The 18,369-nt window shown below is 39.9% G+C and overlaps 1 long non-coding RNA gene across 1 annotated transcript in view; it reads left to right on the forward strand.

The window, feature by feature from the left end:
• Window positions 1-7,636: 7,636 nt before the first annotated feature.
• Window positions 7,637-18,369, forward strand: part of LOC135290109 (uncharacterized) — a 35,802-nt gene continuing 25,069 nt past the window's right edge. The window contains exon 1 of the long non-coding RNA XR_010352818.1: window positions 7,637-7,848. This is a non-coding gene — a long non-coding RNA (uncharacterized LOC135290109). The remainder of the gene's footprint in view (window positions 7,849-18,369) is intronic.

Genomic DNA, 18,369 nt, shown 5'->3' on the forward strand with positions numbered 1-18,369 from the left:
CTGTCAGCCCATTGGGATGGGTACAGAAGGATTTTGGAGATTTAGAGCCCTACACAGAGGTATTAGACCTACCCACATCAGTTGTGATCTTATGGGATAACTTCAAGGACTCTAGCTAAGGAATTATAACTTCTTCTTTGATCTGGAGACTGTCTGGTAGGACTTTATATTAAATTTGACTGAAAAATCAACAAACTTTCCCATGTCAATGACCACATAGAAGCAGCCCCCAGACCCCCACAAACTGCAGGGGAGAAGACAAAAACCTTTGATCTACAGCAAGACTGGGATTGTGGCAGTGACCTGAATTTTCTTCAACACAGAAACTGATTTTTTTTCCAGCCTTGTTTATTCAAATATGCTTAATCATATGTCTGTGCTTATGGCAAATGTTCTATTCACACTGCTGTCGTCTGCATTAAAATAAAACTTTTGGTTTCCCACCTTGCACATCCTGTTCTCAGTTCTTCTGAGGTTCTGCTGCAGAGTTTTGGATTCTTTTAATAGACAGATTTGGTGAAATTTCTGCAGCATTAACATGTGAAGCTGCCACAGCTCCTCTTCTTTTGCTGACATTGCTCTAAAAGCAGCTGACACCAAAGCAAATTCTCTATTTTCCCCTCTTGGCACACCCATGAACAATCCCCATCATACCCTTAAACATCTGCATCATCATCTTCATGGTCTAGAAGGAGCATCAAGGAGTGAAAGGTCTTTCTCAAGGCAGCAGAGACAAAGAAGGCTTTTAATCAGTTCTAAAGCAGAATGTGTGAAGTGTTTTCCATGTTGAAGTGCTTAATACATGTACGGTCAGTTTCAAATTTTTTTTTCCTTTTTTTTTTAGGAGCAACGTCACTGGTTGTTAAGCTCTAACAGCTCCTATAAATGCCACAGTGTTGCCATGGTGACAGTATGCTTTCACAATCTTTCAGATATAGCAGAACATATATTTATTCATGATATTTGGCTGCTACTTTAGTCTCATAAAGCAGGCATTATATATATATTATACCATTGACATCACCACTTCTGTATTCTATCACTATTTTTGGTTAGGCTTTGCAACAGAATGAGATCTTTGGTTTTTTGCTTTGCTTTTTTATTTATTCTTGCTTTGGTCAGGCTTTTTTGCAACTTGAAAATTGTCCTTTTTTCTACAGAATCTCAACTTGAGGTTTTCAGCATATTGTCATTAAAGCCTTCTAATCAATTTGGATAGATTAAAAAAAAAACCTCACTTGTGCAAAGTGTAACCCTGTGCTAAAAAAAAAAAAAATCTTGCTGGTATTTTCTGTGTTTTGTCTCTTACAAGCAAAGTTGCATAACCAGAAAGGAGTGACCACAAAGCATTACTGTGCATGGGGCAGTTGTGTAAAAATGAGATTCCTCCTCTGTTTACCATCTGGATTTCCTGGTGCCAGAAATCCAATGTGCCTGTGCACTGCACATTGCTGCTTTTCTTTATTAAACATGATTGGCACAAGGCAATTATTTTTTTCTACTCCTACCTTGTCATTTCAGAGTGGTATGCCCTAGGTAGAGTTTTATGCCTTAGCACTTTTTTTTTCCCTGAACTTTTTCCTTCTGTTTAGGGTTCAAGTTCTATCTTCCTGTTGCCAAAGCTTTTCTTCTCCTGTGAAGGGTCATTGCCAGATCTAATCAAGCAAAAAGGCACTGCAGTGGCCCAGGTAACAAAATATAAAATCAGAGCTTTAAATCTGTTGAGGAATTGTGATTTTCATTTCATCTTTCCTTTCCCCTGTAGTTTACAGGCTACCTGGTCAATATTATTATTTTGGGTCATTACAGTTTCTTACTGTAAACATGGAAAAATCACTTCCTTTAATATGAAACCTCATCCATCATACCCATCCTAAGTGGGTTTTGCACAAAAAATGCAGCTTATTTCCCTGAGGTACTCTGGTATGCTGGCCCTACATATCTCACTAGCAATTATTTTAACTCAGTGTAAATTTACCATATGATGCAATGCTCTCAGCTCTTCTGAGCTTCTCTCTGGACCATATAGAAAATGGGTGTTATTAAAGGAGCATAATGCTTGTGTACAGATTAATGAAAATGAAAGGTTTGAGTTGAGCACAATATAAAGTTCTGTGGAATTTCAGTGGTCGGTGTGTGTTGCTGGTTACACAGCAGCAGGAACACAAAAAATAAACAGAACCACAATTTGCTAAATATATCCTCAAGATATATTGACACAGATGGAGAAACTTCTTGCCTGAAATAAAAGGATAAAGCAGAAATGCCATACACAGCAGTACATCAAGACCAGGAAGTCTCCAATGTGTTTAGGAAATAATTATTTACAACTAGAATGTGGAGTAACAAGATTTCTAGTAGCCCAGGCACAGCCTGTTTTGTCTCAGCACTGACTACTGATTTAGCAGTCCTTGCTAGGCTCCTTGTCAGGCTCTTGGTACAGACATCCAAGGTACAGAGTTCACAGTTAAATGGTATAAAATGCACAATAATCCCCGCATAGCACTTGCCAAGGCCCATGTAACTCTCAGAGTAAAAAGTCCTTGTTCTTAATTCTCTTGGGACGTGTCTGGGAAGTGTGGGTTATGCTAACATTAAAAGGATGCATCAACATTAGAGGCGAAGACAGGATTTTCTTTTTTTGTCTGCACATTAGTATCAGCATTAGTAGAGGTTGTTGATAAACACATCAAGTCACAGACTCAGCTCAGCAGACTTGCCCTCCCCAGTGCAGAGCAGAGAATCCTCAGTGCCCTGGGCCTTTAGGATTGCCCAGGATGTGCTTGGCTGCCTTCACCACAAGGGCACACTGCTGGCTTTATGGTTTCTCTTTTTTTTTTCCACAGCAGCACTGTTCTGTCATTCCAAGAGCATTTTCTTGCAATCACACTGGAGGCAGATCAGCTGCCTGCAGTCTGCTCTCATGGAGGTTGATTTCTAGGGTGTTTCTTTCATATGGGCTGATTTAAGTAGTAGGGGGATTTTCTCTATGAAATTTTCATCTACAAGTTTTCAAATTACAAAACCAGAGAGCGGATTGCAGGTAACCTAATTTTCTATTTTTTTTCCTCTACATGGAGAAGTATAAGTAGAATAATTTGATGACTGCGTAATACAAAATTGGAAAATAGCAAAACAATATTTTTCCTTTTATTTAAAGCCTCATTCAAATCCTTCTTGCAATTTTCCAATTTTCACCTGTTCCAAACCCCACCCCGACCAAAAAAAAAAAAAAAAAAAAAAAAAAAAAAAAAAAAAACAAAAAACAAAAAACAAAAAACCAACCAAACAAAAAAAACCCCCAGAAATACAAGAACCAAATAAAAAGCCCTTTTCTGCAATCAATTTCAATGGCTCCTTAGGCATGCAAAATTAGTTCTTTTCTTAATACTGAAAGGATGCTAATCTACAGCTCTTCCCTTTCGTAAAGCCATTTGGTAAGTTCTTTCAAATTACCTGAATACCTAAGTATATTCCTCATACTAGTGCTGTTTCTCCCTATACTCTGCCTGATGTGTTTAGACTATCTTGTCTAAACATTAAAGCTATGAAATGCCAAGGTATTATGTAGCAACTCAGGGCAGAACTGACCTTTTCCACGTCAGAACAGGACAGTCTCCTGTGTTGTGGTTTGATGAGTGTTGCCCACACACCTTTTCATTTCAGGAGCCAGCTTTTGAGAGCAAGGATTAGTGACAAATCATTGTGGCTGCTGGAATACAAACCCACCCAGAAGTAATCATGAGGCTGTTTTCCTCACTCTGTCTAATATCTATTTCAAATACTGAGTATACTAGAGACTTTTGGACAGGTTTCCTGGTTTTATTTATCTAGGTATAGAGTTTCAGCACCTCCACTCTGCTTAGATTGTATGGATCTAGGGAAAGTGCCTTTCTGTTTTATGTGAAGAATTACAGCTACCATCCATAATTTTAATAACAGCTTTTCTAAAAAGAAACATTTGTATTGGTTTACGCTAGTTCCACATATCTCAGTTTTTAGACAACTCTTTTTTTCTTTTTCCTCTACAGATCCCCAGTATTCTTTTCCTTCTTTTGTTTTTTTTTTCTTTTCCCAGAGAAAAGAAGAACATACAGAAATATTTTTTTAAAGCTGTCATTTTCTGCTATTTTTCATTCAGAAGTTTTTAATAGGATGGGAAGAGAAAGAGGTGCCTATTTCTCAAATCCTTCCCAAATTTGAGAACAGGGTCAGTGGAAATTGTCTCGGTTAGGACTCACTTCTGCTTCATTACTTGTGAAAATTAATTATTTGTCTGGAAAAGTTACTTTGAAATCTATAAGCCCTCCAGAGAAAAGAAAATCTCATGTCAGTAAAATGATGATACAGGAAGATGAATAGCCAAACAAATACACTGCAAAGCAGAAGTTGCTAAGAGAGTGTTGTTTGTTCATGACCTGTGAACTGTTGACGTAATTCAATTAAGTTTTTTTTTCTTTTTTTCTTTTTTTTTTTTTTTTCTTATTGATCCAGAATAATTTCATAGCTTTCAAGTTGCAAAATCAAGACAAACATGTAGGGATCTGTATTTTGATTTTGCTTCTTCCAGGCTCACATCTGATTTTCACTGGTACATTACAGGTAAAGTTCACCTAAGATTAGTTCTGTGGGGCTGAGTCTGAGTGTCCTCAGCTTCAGGTTCTGTCACACTGAATGCAAAATATGTTTTTAGAGATTGCAATCCCATCAGGGAGGAGGGGTGTGGAGGTGAGAGCACATAAGGGAATTTTCACAGAGTGGTGAGCAGGCAAAATGCACCTCCTGCCATTCTGAAACCGTGTCTCCTGCAGATTCAGAGCTGGACATGCTGGGCATTACAAACCCAAAACTCATAGCATGTACAAAGCCTAAGAGGGAACCTATGAAAGCACCATTTTTCTTTCAAAGAGGATTGCCTGCCTTCTCAGAAATGGTTAAGATTTGCTCTTTGTAGTGCCAAAATGTTTATCATATTTTGTATGGTGAGGCTACTAGGGTGTTTTCTGTTGAGGTTATCATAGAGGTGTGATCACTGAGACGCTGTTCTTTTTGTCCACTCATCTGTTCCTTTGAATTGTGCACAACAAAACAAAATTGGACTCTGTGCCTGATGATAGAATCCCAGGATAGTACAAACTGATGGCTTACAACAGTGGGTGCCTGATAATTAAAACTATGGTTTTGTGTATCTTGGAAGAAGTTGACCACTATTGTTAGGACAAAAAGCCCTTTCTTCCAACTTTCAACACCAGATCAAGCAAGCTCTTTTGCACCTTGATAAATGTAAAGAAACAATTACTTGATTGTTTTTTTTTATTAGCTGAATATAAATAAACTGCAGACATATTCATAGACCTACCAGAGAGTGACACACAGTACACACTGCCAACTTAAGTCAGAATGTATCAGAAGCAGCAAGAATCAAAAGGAAAAATACTTTGGGAAAAAAACCAAAAAATCTCATCTGGTATATGCATGCAGGAATGATAAAAACAGAGGCAGAAGCAAATACTGACTCTTCTGCTCTGCACACAGTGGGTATTACAGAGGGGTGAAGTGTCAGGGAGCAACTGCAGACATTTGATGTGAGACCCTAACCCAGAAAAAGTGAACCAGTTTGCTCTTAGCTGACCTAAGCCTGCAAGAACATAGAGCTGGCTTTGATGCTTCATTGCAATGCTAAATTTAATGGAATATGGAAAAAAAAAAGTTAAAAAGTAGCTATTTCTCTTTCATTATTTCATCATTAGTGGACTTATTCTACATGCAGCAGAGTCCATTTCAGGCTGTTCATCTGCATCTTTCAGTATGCCAGTAAAAATCATACAGGGAAAAAAAGCTCATCATTTGTGAAAATTGTTCTTGTCTAACATACCAAGAGCTATTCAGTTCAGAGTACAGCTTGTTTTTCCTCTGACCCTCTTCTGAAGCATCACCCTTATTGATCATATCTGGTTCAGCTGTGCTGAGGCACAGTATAAAATTAACTCCAAGCTAAACAATTTCTACTGTAATAATCCTGCCTGGAAAGTGTGTGGGGCAGATGAAAAGCGTTCTGTGGGATCAGCCACAAGGAGACATTTCAGGTGGCTCAGATGGGATGGTCATGGCTTGAACATGAAGTGTTCATTTATCCCTGGGGATAATGCCCATTTGTGCTGATGGACTAACCTGGCAGCAGGAGAGTCTCAGCTCCTTCACCATTAGATGACTTTGGTTGATTATACAGTTTTCAGAAGACTTTACAGAAGATCATAAAAATAAAGCCAAAATGGTCAAAGCCATTCTGGGAGAGAAGAATGCCCTGTAGGGATGATGGAAAAAATTGACTTTTTTTCACAGTTCAATGTTCCAAAAGCTGGTAAAAGCTCCACAATGTAAGCAGGAGAATAACTGTGATCTTTTGTGAGTACTTGTATGAACATTGATTTGATTTCTGCATGTGAGGTTTTAAAAACTGTAATAAAGTGTTTAGTAAGTGAAGTGGTTTTTTTCTCCTCCCCTCCCACTAAAAATAGAATTAAATCTGTGTATTACAAGTAATGGCAGACATACTTCAGTACTTGAAGTGCTTACTATAATTTCCCTATGAGTATTAAACTTTTGGTAGCTTAATTATTAGTAATATTCAGGCAGCTACTTTGGGTTACATTGTACACCCAGTAATTTGCTTTTTCCTACTGTTAAAAAGTTATAAATAAAACAGATTTTTGACATTCATGGTAACTTGGAAAACAAGACGTAAAAATTTCCAGTATCTGATCCATTTGTCTACTTAATCTCATTTTATGTGTCATTTAATTCACCTGTTTCTTCTCCACATTACAATGGTATAATTCACATCTGCAATATATGAGGGTGCTAGGTATACCCACAATAATCAGACCATGTAAAATTGAAACTGAAATTAACAAATATGCTCACTGAGGGGGGTTTTGTGTTATTATTGTCTATCTTAGAATATTGTGTAAGGATTGAAAAATATAATCACTAGCCTATAAATTTGGTAAGTTGCCCAACTTTCAGTCATCACAGTGCTGGATTTAAAAACTCAGTTTTGTTTACAAATTATTCTGACTTTGCAGCTATATTTGGGATTAGGGCAGGCTTTGATAAAACTGAATACACAGTGCTAGCATATGTGAGGCTGCTTCAACTATTTCCCAGCTGATTCCTGAGGAAGTGCTCACCTCACTTGGTGTAAATGTCAAAGGCTGTTCTGTGACCTTGTTATGACATGGCTGATTCCCATTCTTCCTTACCAGGATATTTAAACAACTCAAGATTTATCCTCTGGAGCCAGAAGTATTTTAAGGCATATATTTGGATCATTGTTGGCTGCTCTTTTTTTTTCTACAACAACATCTGGCTAAGGAGTTCCTGAGCCTGCTCATTAGTGCTTACCACAGTTTGAACTGAATCTGGGGTGGATAACATTGGCTACTTAAGACTTGTTTTGCATCTTCCTAGTAGTGTGACCCACTGGTGTCTCCTTTGGTGGACAGAAATGCAGCAAGACTGGCTCAATTTTCTCTCTGGAGCCCTGAGGTGCAGTTTTGCCAGTCAGTAGATGACACAGCCTGTGCAATACTGCATCAGCCGTGCCAGGCACACACCTTCCTCTCGAGGCTATGAGGAAAGCGCTGAGAGCCTGTACGCCTGCTTAATCCTCCTGAGCCCAGGAAGTGCCATGAATCAAACATGTCAGGCCTGGATCAGGCCCAGGAGGCTCACAGTTGTTATCGGAGTCACGCTCCACTGTGCCCATTGCTAGTGAAAGGATGAGCTTGAAAACTTGGTCCAGAGAGCGGGAGGGAAGGCCTGCAGGGACAGCTCAGGATTACCCAGGTGGGGACTGAGCAAAAACAGACCAAGCGCAGCTCAACAAGGGGAAAGTATTGGATTGTGCCCCTGGCATGGTGCAAGCCTGGATGCACGGACAGACTGGGGAATGAGAGGCTGGGAAGGGAAATGGGGGATCCTGGTCAGTGGCCAGCTGGACACGAGCCAGCAGTGTCCTGGAGCCAGGAGGGACATCCCTGTCCTGGGGGCACATCCCTGTCCTGGGGGCACAGGCCCGGCATGGCCGGCCGGGCCAGGGAGGGATTGTCCTGCTCTGCTCTGGGCCGGGGCGGCCTCACCTGCAATACTGGGTGCAGTTCTAGCATCACAACATAAAAAAGGCATTAAAGTGTCAGAGAGTGTGCAGAGGAGGCCATGGGGATGGTGCAGGGCTGTGAGGGGAAGCTGCGTGAGGAGCAGCTGAGGGCACTTGGTTTATTGAGATGGAGGAGAGTGCAGCTGCCTCATGAGGGGAAGAGGAGGGGCAGGCACCAATCTCTGCTCTGTGCTGACCAGAGGATCCATGACAGCATCCATGGAATGGCCTGAAGTTGTGTCAGAGAGGTTTAGGTTGGATACCAGGAAAGGTTTCTTCCCCCAGAGGTTGGTAGGACACTGGAACAGGCCCCTCAGGGAAATGGTCCCAGCCCCAGACTGAGTTCAAGAAGCATTTGGACAATGCTTTTGGGCACATAGGGATTCTTGGGGATGCAGGGTCAGGAGCTGGACTCAGGGATCCTTGTGGGTCTCCTCCAACCCAGCATATTCCGTGATTCTGTGACAGGACACCAGAGCAGCCAGGAGGACAAAGCAGGCACTTTGCTCCTGCCACTGACCTCTGGAGGGAGGAGAGCTGTGCCGTGGAAAATAGCTTTTGTGCATTTATTTCAGCACTTTCTCTGAACATCCATTTCCTGTAATCTGAGTTCATGCTGGGCTTTCTATTGTCTTTTTAAGCTTCATTGAGGATGAGACAAAACAAATTTTCTTGAAGGGGAACCTTGGTGTCAGGTACAAAAGCAGCAGGCATCTTCTGCCACAGATGAGTACATTGTCCAGGATGGTAGTATCGTATATGTGCTGTTACTGGGAGATTTCTCCTCATCATCTCCTTGGTTTTCAGCGTCTCCTTGCACAGTGTAAAACAAATCATGGCACATCTGGACTGCAAGTATGGGCTATTTAATGCTCCCATTTAGATAGGATTTCTTTGCCAGCTTTTGACATTTACGAGACCAACTAAACTTCAGTAATTCCTGAGCAGAAAATTCCATATTCAAGCCCAAACTATTACATCAGAAGTGCAGCGATTTCAGTAAATCCAATAAATCTGGCTTTATTAACCATTCAGTTCAAGGTTTCGATAATGAATTAGACCAAAAAAAAAAATATATATATATACTGGTGTAAACCTGTGCAATTGCTTACTATGACCTAAATTACTCTTGGCAGTAGGCTGAACATGGAAGGGATGTAGGAAAAAGTCTGTGGCTTATGTAGATTGGTTTGATCACCCTTCCTGGCAGTCGTACTCATGTAGTGATGATAAAGGTGGCTTCGTTCATCATTAATGAATGAATTAAAATATTATGATAATCATGTGAGTTACACTTCAGAAACATCTGCTAAAGAGTGAAAAGATGACCACTTGGGCTATGGAACAGTTGCATGATAGTGTGCGAAGCAAATTTGTGTGTGGTGGCAGCAGGCTGCTTGATTTGAAACCATACATTTCACTGGGTGCAAAATTTAAGGAGCAGTACATGATTGCCACAGGCCTCTCCTTGACTGGGCAGTATGTACTGGATATTCCTGAAGAGGCCCTCTGCTCAAGGATGCTTTTAGGAATAGGGTTAATTCTCTGTTATGAGAAAAAAAAATGCAACAGAAAGACAGGGAAGAAAAACCAGAATGAAAGAAAAGAGAAATTATCAATTTCACACATACCAACAGAAGTATACAACACTACCAAACCTGACATCCTCACACACACAAAAAACAAGAGTGTGGAGTAACAGAGTGATTCAACACAAAGAAGCCACATGAAGCTACCTGGTTATACTGAGAGATCCCCTCCATCACTGAAAAAAATTTATTTTTGATTACCAGAAACCTGATGGTGCCTAAGCACCATTTTAAGCTCTACCTGCTTTTTAAAATGGAAGCTCAGCATCTGTAGAGTTGCTGGTTATTTATGATTTTTTTTTTTTTTTTGCTAAAACTCTGCAGGGTGCTGAAGTGACAGAGGTCCTGCAATGTCTTTCTAAAACACAGACTGTTTTAGAAAGAATGGAGGTTGCTTCCTATTTTTTGGGTGTATCTTTTCAGGAGAGGAGAGACTGTTTCCTGTTCTTTTTGTTGCAGAAGACTTTAAGCTAACCAAGCACTCTTTAAAGCATACACCAGCTTTAAAAAGACAAGCCTGTGAGCTTGTTAGATTTTTTTCAAACCATGGATGGTTTTTTGAATTAGGTTTTGTGGGGGTTTTCTCTGTGGTAGCAGTTTCTGGCACATCCTGTCTGCAGTGGTGATGGTTGAGAATGCACAAGGTGCACAACACTGCCTGTGCTCTGTTAAGCGGTTTAATAAGAAAGGATGTTAAGCCTCTTACATTAAAGGTTTATTATCTTAAGGAAAAATTCCTGCTTGGAGTTCTCCACAAATGCCACCCAAAAACTTTATGACATCAGTAAGGGTGTTTTCTTCCCTGCAAAAAGGAGGGAAGAAAAGAAAGAAAAGATATAAAATAAAAACTTTTCTAATCGGAAGTGGCACATCTTGGAATTACAGACTCATGGACTTGTCAAGATTGTACAAGACCATTAATTCAGCACCACCATTTTCACCACTAAACTGTATCCCCAAATGCCTTATCCATGTGTTGTGAACAATCCCAGGAATGTCCAGCTGCTGTCACAGCATCCCAGGCCCTGTCCCAGTCCCTTTCACCCATCCTGCAGCTGCAGGGGTTGTTGTGACCCAAGTGCAGGATCCAACATTTCATGGTGTTGTCCCTGACCCCACTGGCCTCATCCCATGGATCCAGCCTGCCCAGAGCATCTGCAGAGCTCTCCTGGCCTCCAGCAGATCCACATCCCACCCAGCCTGGTGCTGGCTGAAGGGGCCCTCAATCCCCTCATCCTGGTCCCCAGTGAAGAAATTAAACAGGGCTGGTCCCAGTACAAACTCCTGAGGAGCCCCAGGGGTGCCCAGTCCCAGCTGGATGCCACTGCACTCCCCACCACTCTCCAGCCTGGCCATCAGACAGTTCTTTACCCAGAGAACACTTGGCTGCTCATGACATCTCCAGGTCATGAACAGCCAATTTCTCCATAAGAATCCTGCAGGAAAGGTGTCAAAGACCTTAATAAAGACTCCAGAGCCTTTCCCTCATCCCCTAGATGGATCACCTTGCCATAGGAGGAGATCAGGTCAGTCAAGCAGGACCCATCTATCTAAATCCAAGCTGTCTGGGCCTCATTCCTTGGTTGTCCTGCACATGTTAGCACTCAAGCTGATTTTAGCAGCTGCAAGTCAGAAAAGTGTTAAAAGACAGGCCCAGCTGACACAAAGGGTTTCTAATTAAAAAAACCCCAAACATATTCAAATAAAGGGTAAGAAACACAATTATCCAGCTGGAAGGAAGGGACATGTGTGACTGACTGACTGACTGAGTGACTGACCAACCCCATGTGAGGTTTCCTAGAGCTGGGAGAGTTTCTGGGAGATGGGTGAGGGTTTGTTAGGAAACCTGAGAGAAGGGTGTAAGAAGGAAGTATCCTCTACTAAACTAGAGGATTTAAGAGCTCACCACCACTACTGCAATGGGATCTGGCTGTCCAAAATCTCTGACTCTCACAGCCTTGCTGTTTTTTAGCTGGGACAGCATCAGATGTCTCTGATTCTTAGCAGAACATCTTTAGTCCTGGAAGGACAGAGGGAAACATGGGTGGCGTGGGCAGATACCTGCATGTAAACTGAAATTTCTAGTATTCTGGTTCTTTGCTCATGACACTGGCCACTCAAAGGAGGAGGGAAAAAATTGTGTTGTGATGCTCCCTGCTTTTAAGAGGGAATCTTCTTAAAACATGCAGAAGTGGTTTACAGTTGCTTGGTTGTTTAGTTTTGGTTTTTATTTTTTCATGACATCCACAGAAGATGCAGTCTCTAGGAGAAATTACAGTACCAAATTTGATCCAGCCTAATGGTGATGAAAGTCACAGAAAATGGTGCCTTGTGGTAGAGACCAGTCAAAATCCAGCTCTTGGAAGAAAAAGGCTGTGGGGTCTTGAGATCTGGTGGGGTTTGCATGATGTTAAGACACTGAATGTATGAAGAAAGACACCAAACTAAATACAGACATCCCACGGGATATGTACCAGTAAACAGAACCAAGCTTTGCCCAGCTGGAGATGAAAAGTAGTGTCCTATACCTCACAAACTCCTACAAAAGGTCTGCTGTGCTCTACCTACAGCTAGAGCTGATAGAGCTGATCTGCTGGCTGCCTCACTGGGACCTGTGTTTGGCTGTTCTTTTGCCTAATCATTTCTGGTTTGTTTGCCTCCTACTTCTGTGTGCTTCACACTTAATTTACAAGTGGCTAAAAGCCAGTTCCTGTGAGAACTTAGTCCCTTTGCAGACGTTCTCAATTATTTATGCCTTTCTTCAACAGTGAGTCTATTGTTTTCTGCCCTGTCGGCAATGAATCCTTGTCTCCTCTGTGTGAGGAGTATTCTCTGTTATACAAGGATGCTCCATTATTTTTTTGCAATAGCTGGTCTCAAATTACCAAAAAGCTAGACAGTTTTTGTAGGTGATGATTTAAAGAGATCTTATTTGGAGCACATAACTATGATGCAGTGGGCAGAGTAATAACCTTTACAGGAAAAAACGTACATGGGGAAAAAGAGTGACTGATGCCCCACTAAGCTGCAAACATTTGCCAGATTATTCATAGAAAATGAATATAGTGGTGCAAATCCCAGTGGTTTTAGGGATTGAAATGATGAATCTATTTTCTTCTGCTTTCACCTGTATGCAGTATCAGTTTTCACTTATTCTCACAATATTCTCCACAGGTGACTTTGTCTCTACCTTTCTTAATTGCTTTAATTAAGATGTTTTACAACTCCTGCCTTGAAAAATGTTAAGTTTTGTTAAGCATGAGGCCATTCTGCCCATGCCTACTAGCAGGCAAGTTTATTATTGATCACACATGGTGCTTCTGCTGTGACTTTTTCTCAGAATTGTCTGTTGAAATTTCGCTTGGTTCTGTTCAGCATTGATTGCTGTACTGTGCTCCAGTTAAATGTAGAACGTTCCTCTTAGCTGTTGTATTACAACTTCTCCCATTTCATTCTTCTCTTTAAATTGTTCTTTTAGTCTTACCTGTCCCATTCAATCAGTCTCGTTTCTTGTCTTTAGATAACATCCTTCAGCTGCTTTTTAGCTTTTGTTACAATTTCTATAAAATGTCTTTGTGATTAAAACATTTATGGAAATGTTCTACTCTGTTCACATTACGTTCTTATCTAACCAAACCATCCCTCCTTCTCTTGTCTTTCTCAGACTCAAAACTGAGGGAGAAAAAACTTAACAGGACATCATTTTTTTCACAAAGGATTAAAAAAAAAAGGGAAAAATCACATTCATGTTCATGACAATGTTGAAAGTCATCCTAAGAGAGCTTTAGGCAAGGAATAGTGATACAGATGGCAGAAGGTACAACACGATGGTCAGTGAGCACAAATAGTATTTTAGGTCAAAAGTTATCTTTCCCTTTACATTCTTAATTTTATTTAGTGAACTATTTGTAGTTATCTAACCATTTCTAGCAGGGAGCCTCCTAGCTGATGAATTCTGCATGTTGTTCAAGAGAATATGCTCTGTATGGGTCTCTTGCTGGCTATGCCTTCTGTCTTTAAATCTCTAAAAATAATTATGAGACCATCCTTTTTCTGAAACTATTATGAGTTAAGTGAGCCTTACATACATAAAACAGAAGGGGAAAATCTTTATTTTGTCCACAGTCATCAAAACCAGGCAGAATTCTTGGCACTTATGCTTAATAGTAGGGTTTGGAGGGGTGGTGGGTAGCTTTTGCAATCAGTAAAATTGTCCCAGAAGCAAACTTGATTCAATCTTAGTGTGGGTAAAATGGAAATTCTCCATCCTAGCATTCTCAGTTTGCTTATTTTGCCATGTGGAGGGATGAAACTGGTGAATTTGAGTAAGGATATATATGGGTTAGGTACCTTGGCCTTCCTCTGTGCCAAAGCACAAAATTAAAATGATGAGTCAAAACACCTTGGAGTAAGGAAACAATCAGAAATCATGTTAGGAAGAGTTTGACTATTTATTTCTCAAGGTTGTGATATGGGTGGATTAACTTAAAAATCTCTGCTCTGTTTGCAAACAACGGATACAATTTTGAATTACAGTGTTCCCACATATACAACCTGGTGTAACAGAACACATAACTTTCTAAACATTTCAATTTATTTTATTTTTTTTTACTTTCTAAAAGCAGCCATGCTTGACTGCAATATAATTCCTTCTGGGACCTCTGCCTGTTGAAATTAGCTGCAATTTTTGGTGATTTCTTTTAATCTTCATGCAGGGTGGTTCTCTCACTGCCCATCTATGGGTCCATAATGTGTTGGTGTTCTGCAAAGGTGTGTTTACAGTTCTCATAAATATACTTACTAGTGAAATAGAAGCACAATGACTGCCTAAAGCTGTGTCTGAATAGAAGTCTGTTCATAGGAAAAACCTTGAAATTGTGTAACAAATGTTTTCAAAGGTTGAAAAGGCATTAATATCAATGCTGTAAAAGCACTGATATTGATGAATGGTATTTTCTTGCCCACAGCCAATAAATTGTGAACTTTCTGTGGTAGCCTCAGTCTGTTTTCCAGCTGTAAACTTTTGTTTTTTAGCTGCTGAAAACCTCATAGTGAAAAGTTCATGACAGGATGACATAAAAAAAGAGGAAGGATGTGAGTGTTGCTTTGTCCTAAATAAGTGAATCAGAAAGTTTCTTCTTCTGCACCACTAGATTTTAGTAGTTTTATTACTTTATTTCTTTCTAGTAATTTAGGAAACTTGGCTGTGAAAGCAAGGAATTAAAAAGCTGTCATATTTTTCCCTATAACCTGGGTAAAAGCACTGATCCTTTTTAATGCAGACTGTAGATTTGTTTCAACTGCAGTAAAAAGAAGTCTGCATGCTAGGAACCTTGAGATCCCTGTGTTTTAGGAGGTCAGGAAAGCAAACTGACCAAAAGAACTTCGAATTCAGACACTAGCTCTTCAGAAAATTATATAATTTTCCCAGGTTTCATGCATCTTCTATTATATAAATCTCTGTTTTGAAAATGAACTTCAGCCTGGTTGCCTTGAAGCTGAGGGGCAAAACCATTAATTAGCAAGAACAATGTAGCAGAATTTAACAATGTAGAAGTCTATGAGGTATTAATTCATTGAAATCCAAACAAAACCCCTGTAACGTCAACCAAAAAGGGGTGGAAATGGGTGGGAAAGGGTGAAAAACAAGGCAATGATTTATTCTTATAATTTGCTATGAAGACATGGAAAAATACCATGCCCAGCGCACGCACTCAGCAGAAATCTCTCTTTAGACAGAGACACAGGGGAAAAAATGTTGTCTGCTGAGCTAACACATTGCTTAATCAAGATTTCACAAGCAGAATTCCTCCTTGCCACTTGGAGAGTGATTAAATTTTGGCTGAACACGTCTGACTGTTGTAGAAACCTAAGCTAAGAAACTAAGATTCTGCAACTATATGACCTGTCTCCCTTGATTATTAAGGCATTTAAAACTTTCTATGGATTTCAAAATGGGGGCAAGAATCTTGTAGATGAGTTTCCACATAGGTAGAAGGTAGAAGAAAGAGAGCATGGTAATTTTGGTACCCAAATTAACAGCACATCAATTTGAGTTCTTTTCTATGTAGCCATCAGCAAGACTTAATCACAGTTATGTCAATCAGAGAGAGATATAGATCATTTAGATCAACACTCCCTTACTGTCTTTTCATCTGGGAAGGCAAAAAATAAAATAATCAGAAAATGTTGGTGGGCAATAGTTATGATTTGGAATTCCTGAGGTGCAAGTAAAAAGGAGAAGTAATGATGCCTCACTTAGTTTTGCTGTCTCAAAGACACATCTATTACACTTAGTCTTCCACATGTAAAAACAAACTATAGATGCCTTTGCAGGTTTTAAACTGCTAAAAGAACTTTAAACCTGACTTTGGAGTGACTTTTGGCCTATTTGATCTCTTTAAATTATGAACCACAGCCTATGTGTTCTCAGCTGGAGCCTCCAAACTCCTCAGTGAAAACAGACAGTGCTGGGAAGATCAATCTTAAAAAATAATGAGTTCACTTATGACACAAATCCTAGCAATTGCCCTTTATATTCTAGGTTCATAGAGAAAATTTGCACCCTCTCTCTGAATCATGTGGGAGGGAGAGCACTTTGAAAGCAGTTTCTCACATCCTAAGTAGCAAGTAAAATGAGTTAGAAAGTTCTTTAGTCTTTGCTCATATATCACCTGTAGTAACACAACCTGAGCTTAAGTAGATACTTGGATTAATTAATTAGAGAAATAGAATTCATTTATCAGACAAACAAACTAAGGGTATGCATCCCCGAGCAACACATTTGGCAGACACAAAATGGATTAATATAGCCATAATTTTTGAGAATAAAAGAGTATGAGATGTAATGATTTCTTTAATGTTCAGGTCTTAAAACTGCAGAGGTTCAGAATGGGTTCCATAGCAGGTTAGCTGTTTTTCTAATATTTAAAAGTACAGCTTCCAGAGAAGCCAGTCTTTAGTTACTTCAGCCATACCTGTACTGTTCATGCATTTTTTGGATTTTCCTGTGTCATTTTTCATTTGGGATCTCGAGATAAATTTTGCATGTATCTTGATTTATGCTGTCAAGTATAATTTAGATATGTAAGCAAAATCTTAAAGTTTCCATTTTCTCTCAGCCCTCTATTAAATAGTCTGTGTTTAGTCAGAGCAAGCTAAATAGTCCAGATCTTACAGTACTGCTGTACTTTTGTAGTAGTGTTCATTGCACTGATTCAAACACTGCAAGATTTGAAATAAACATGTTTGTAAGCTAATATGTTTGTAAGTAAATATGTTTGTAATGTAACAGAGCTAATAAAAACTTCAGAGATGCTAAAGAGACTTGATGGATGAGGCTTCCAGGCTCTAAATGCCATTTAAAATGCCAGTCTTGAGCTGACAGCTGACCTGCTTGTCTTGTGTGAGCCACAGATGGTGCCAGCATGTCACAGATAACCATCTTGTGTCAGAGCTGGGATCATTACTGGCTCTTGTCAGGTGGTTTTCATCCCGTGTCCCTGATAAGTGAAAGGGCTTATCAGTTCTGATAGCATTCTCCTCGTAGAAATTGGTCAAAACACTGTGAATAGTGGGTGCTGCTTTGGACACTTGGGATCGACTTTGGAGCATCATGATGATCAGCTCAGTGGCAGACCACTAAAACATTTGTGAGAAGACATTCCTGAAGGAAAATTTCCCTTCCTCTCTGTGGAAGTAGAGTGATAACTGTGCCAGAAGACTCTGTGCTGTGACAGTAAAGATACGCCAGAATCCCCTCAAAAACCTTAGAACAAGCATAAAAGGTGCCAGAGGAAAGTAAGGGTAATAAATATTGAAAGCTCTGACATCTGTAGCTCATTGTGTCCCATAAAAACAAGGTCAAACTCTTCACCAGAGAAGCCACAAAAACTGGATTCCAACACGTTGAACTGATGGGAGATTTCATCACTGCATTCAGTGGGAAGAACAAGTAATATTGCTGAGGCCTTGCAGTCTCTTAGAGTACCTCTGTTTCTGTCCAGATGTGCTTGGTGGAGCTCAGGTGATACAGGCAGGCATGAGGAATATTCCAATGGGCATGTGGGCTTGCAGCCTCAAGTGGAAAAGTTAAGACTTTATGGTCTCTGCCAGGATTTTGGTGAATGACTCACCCCAGGAGAACCTGAGGGCACGGTAAAGTCCTCTGTTGCAAGTTTATAGTTACATCTTGTTGAACATCAAAAGTATTAGACACCAATTTTGCCTTATCTATGGATTTTTAGTAATGCAACTGAATTAGTAATAAATTAATAAACCCACGTGAATTCTCTGTGGGTTTTGAACCCATTTTGTGCAGAGTTTATAGAATCCTTTCATAGAAGAGAGGCTCTGTGCACTCATACTGCTGTATGTTGTTTAATTTCAATGCTCTGAATTTGTCAGCCTGTTTATTAAATGTCAAAAAGTGCCTCATCAAATAGTTTTCTTAATATGCTGTCACTTCAGATTCCTGACAGAAATTATGAGACTGTGGGAGGGAAGTCTATTATCTCACAATACACCTTTGTTTGGCAATGTCAGTGTTGATCCATCACAGAATACTTATTTTGAAACCTTGAGCTTTTTGAAAAGCATAATCAATTTCAAAACACTGCGTAC

The sequence above is a fragment of the Passer domesticus genome, chromosome Z (assembly GCF_036417665.1).
Source record: "Passer domesticus isolate bPasDom1 chromosome Z, bPasDom1.hap1, whole genome shotgun sequence".
In the NCBI taxonomy this organism is placed as follows: domain Eukaryota; kingdom Metazoa; phylum Chordata; class Aves; order Passeriformes; family Passeridae; genus Passer; species Passer domesticus.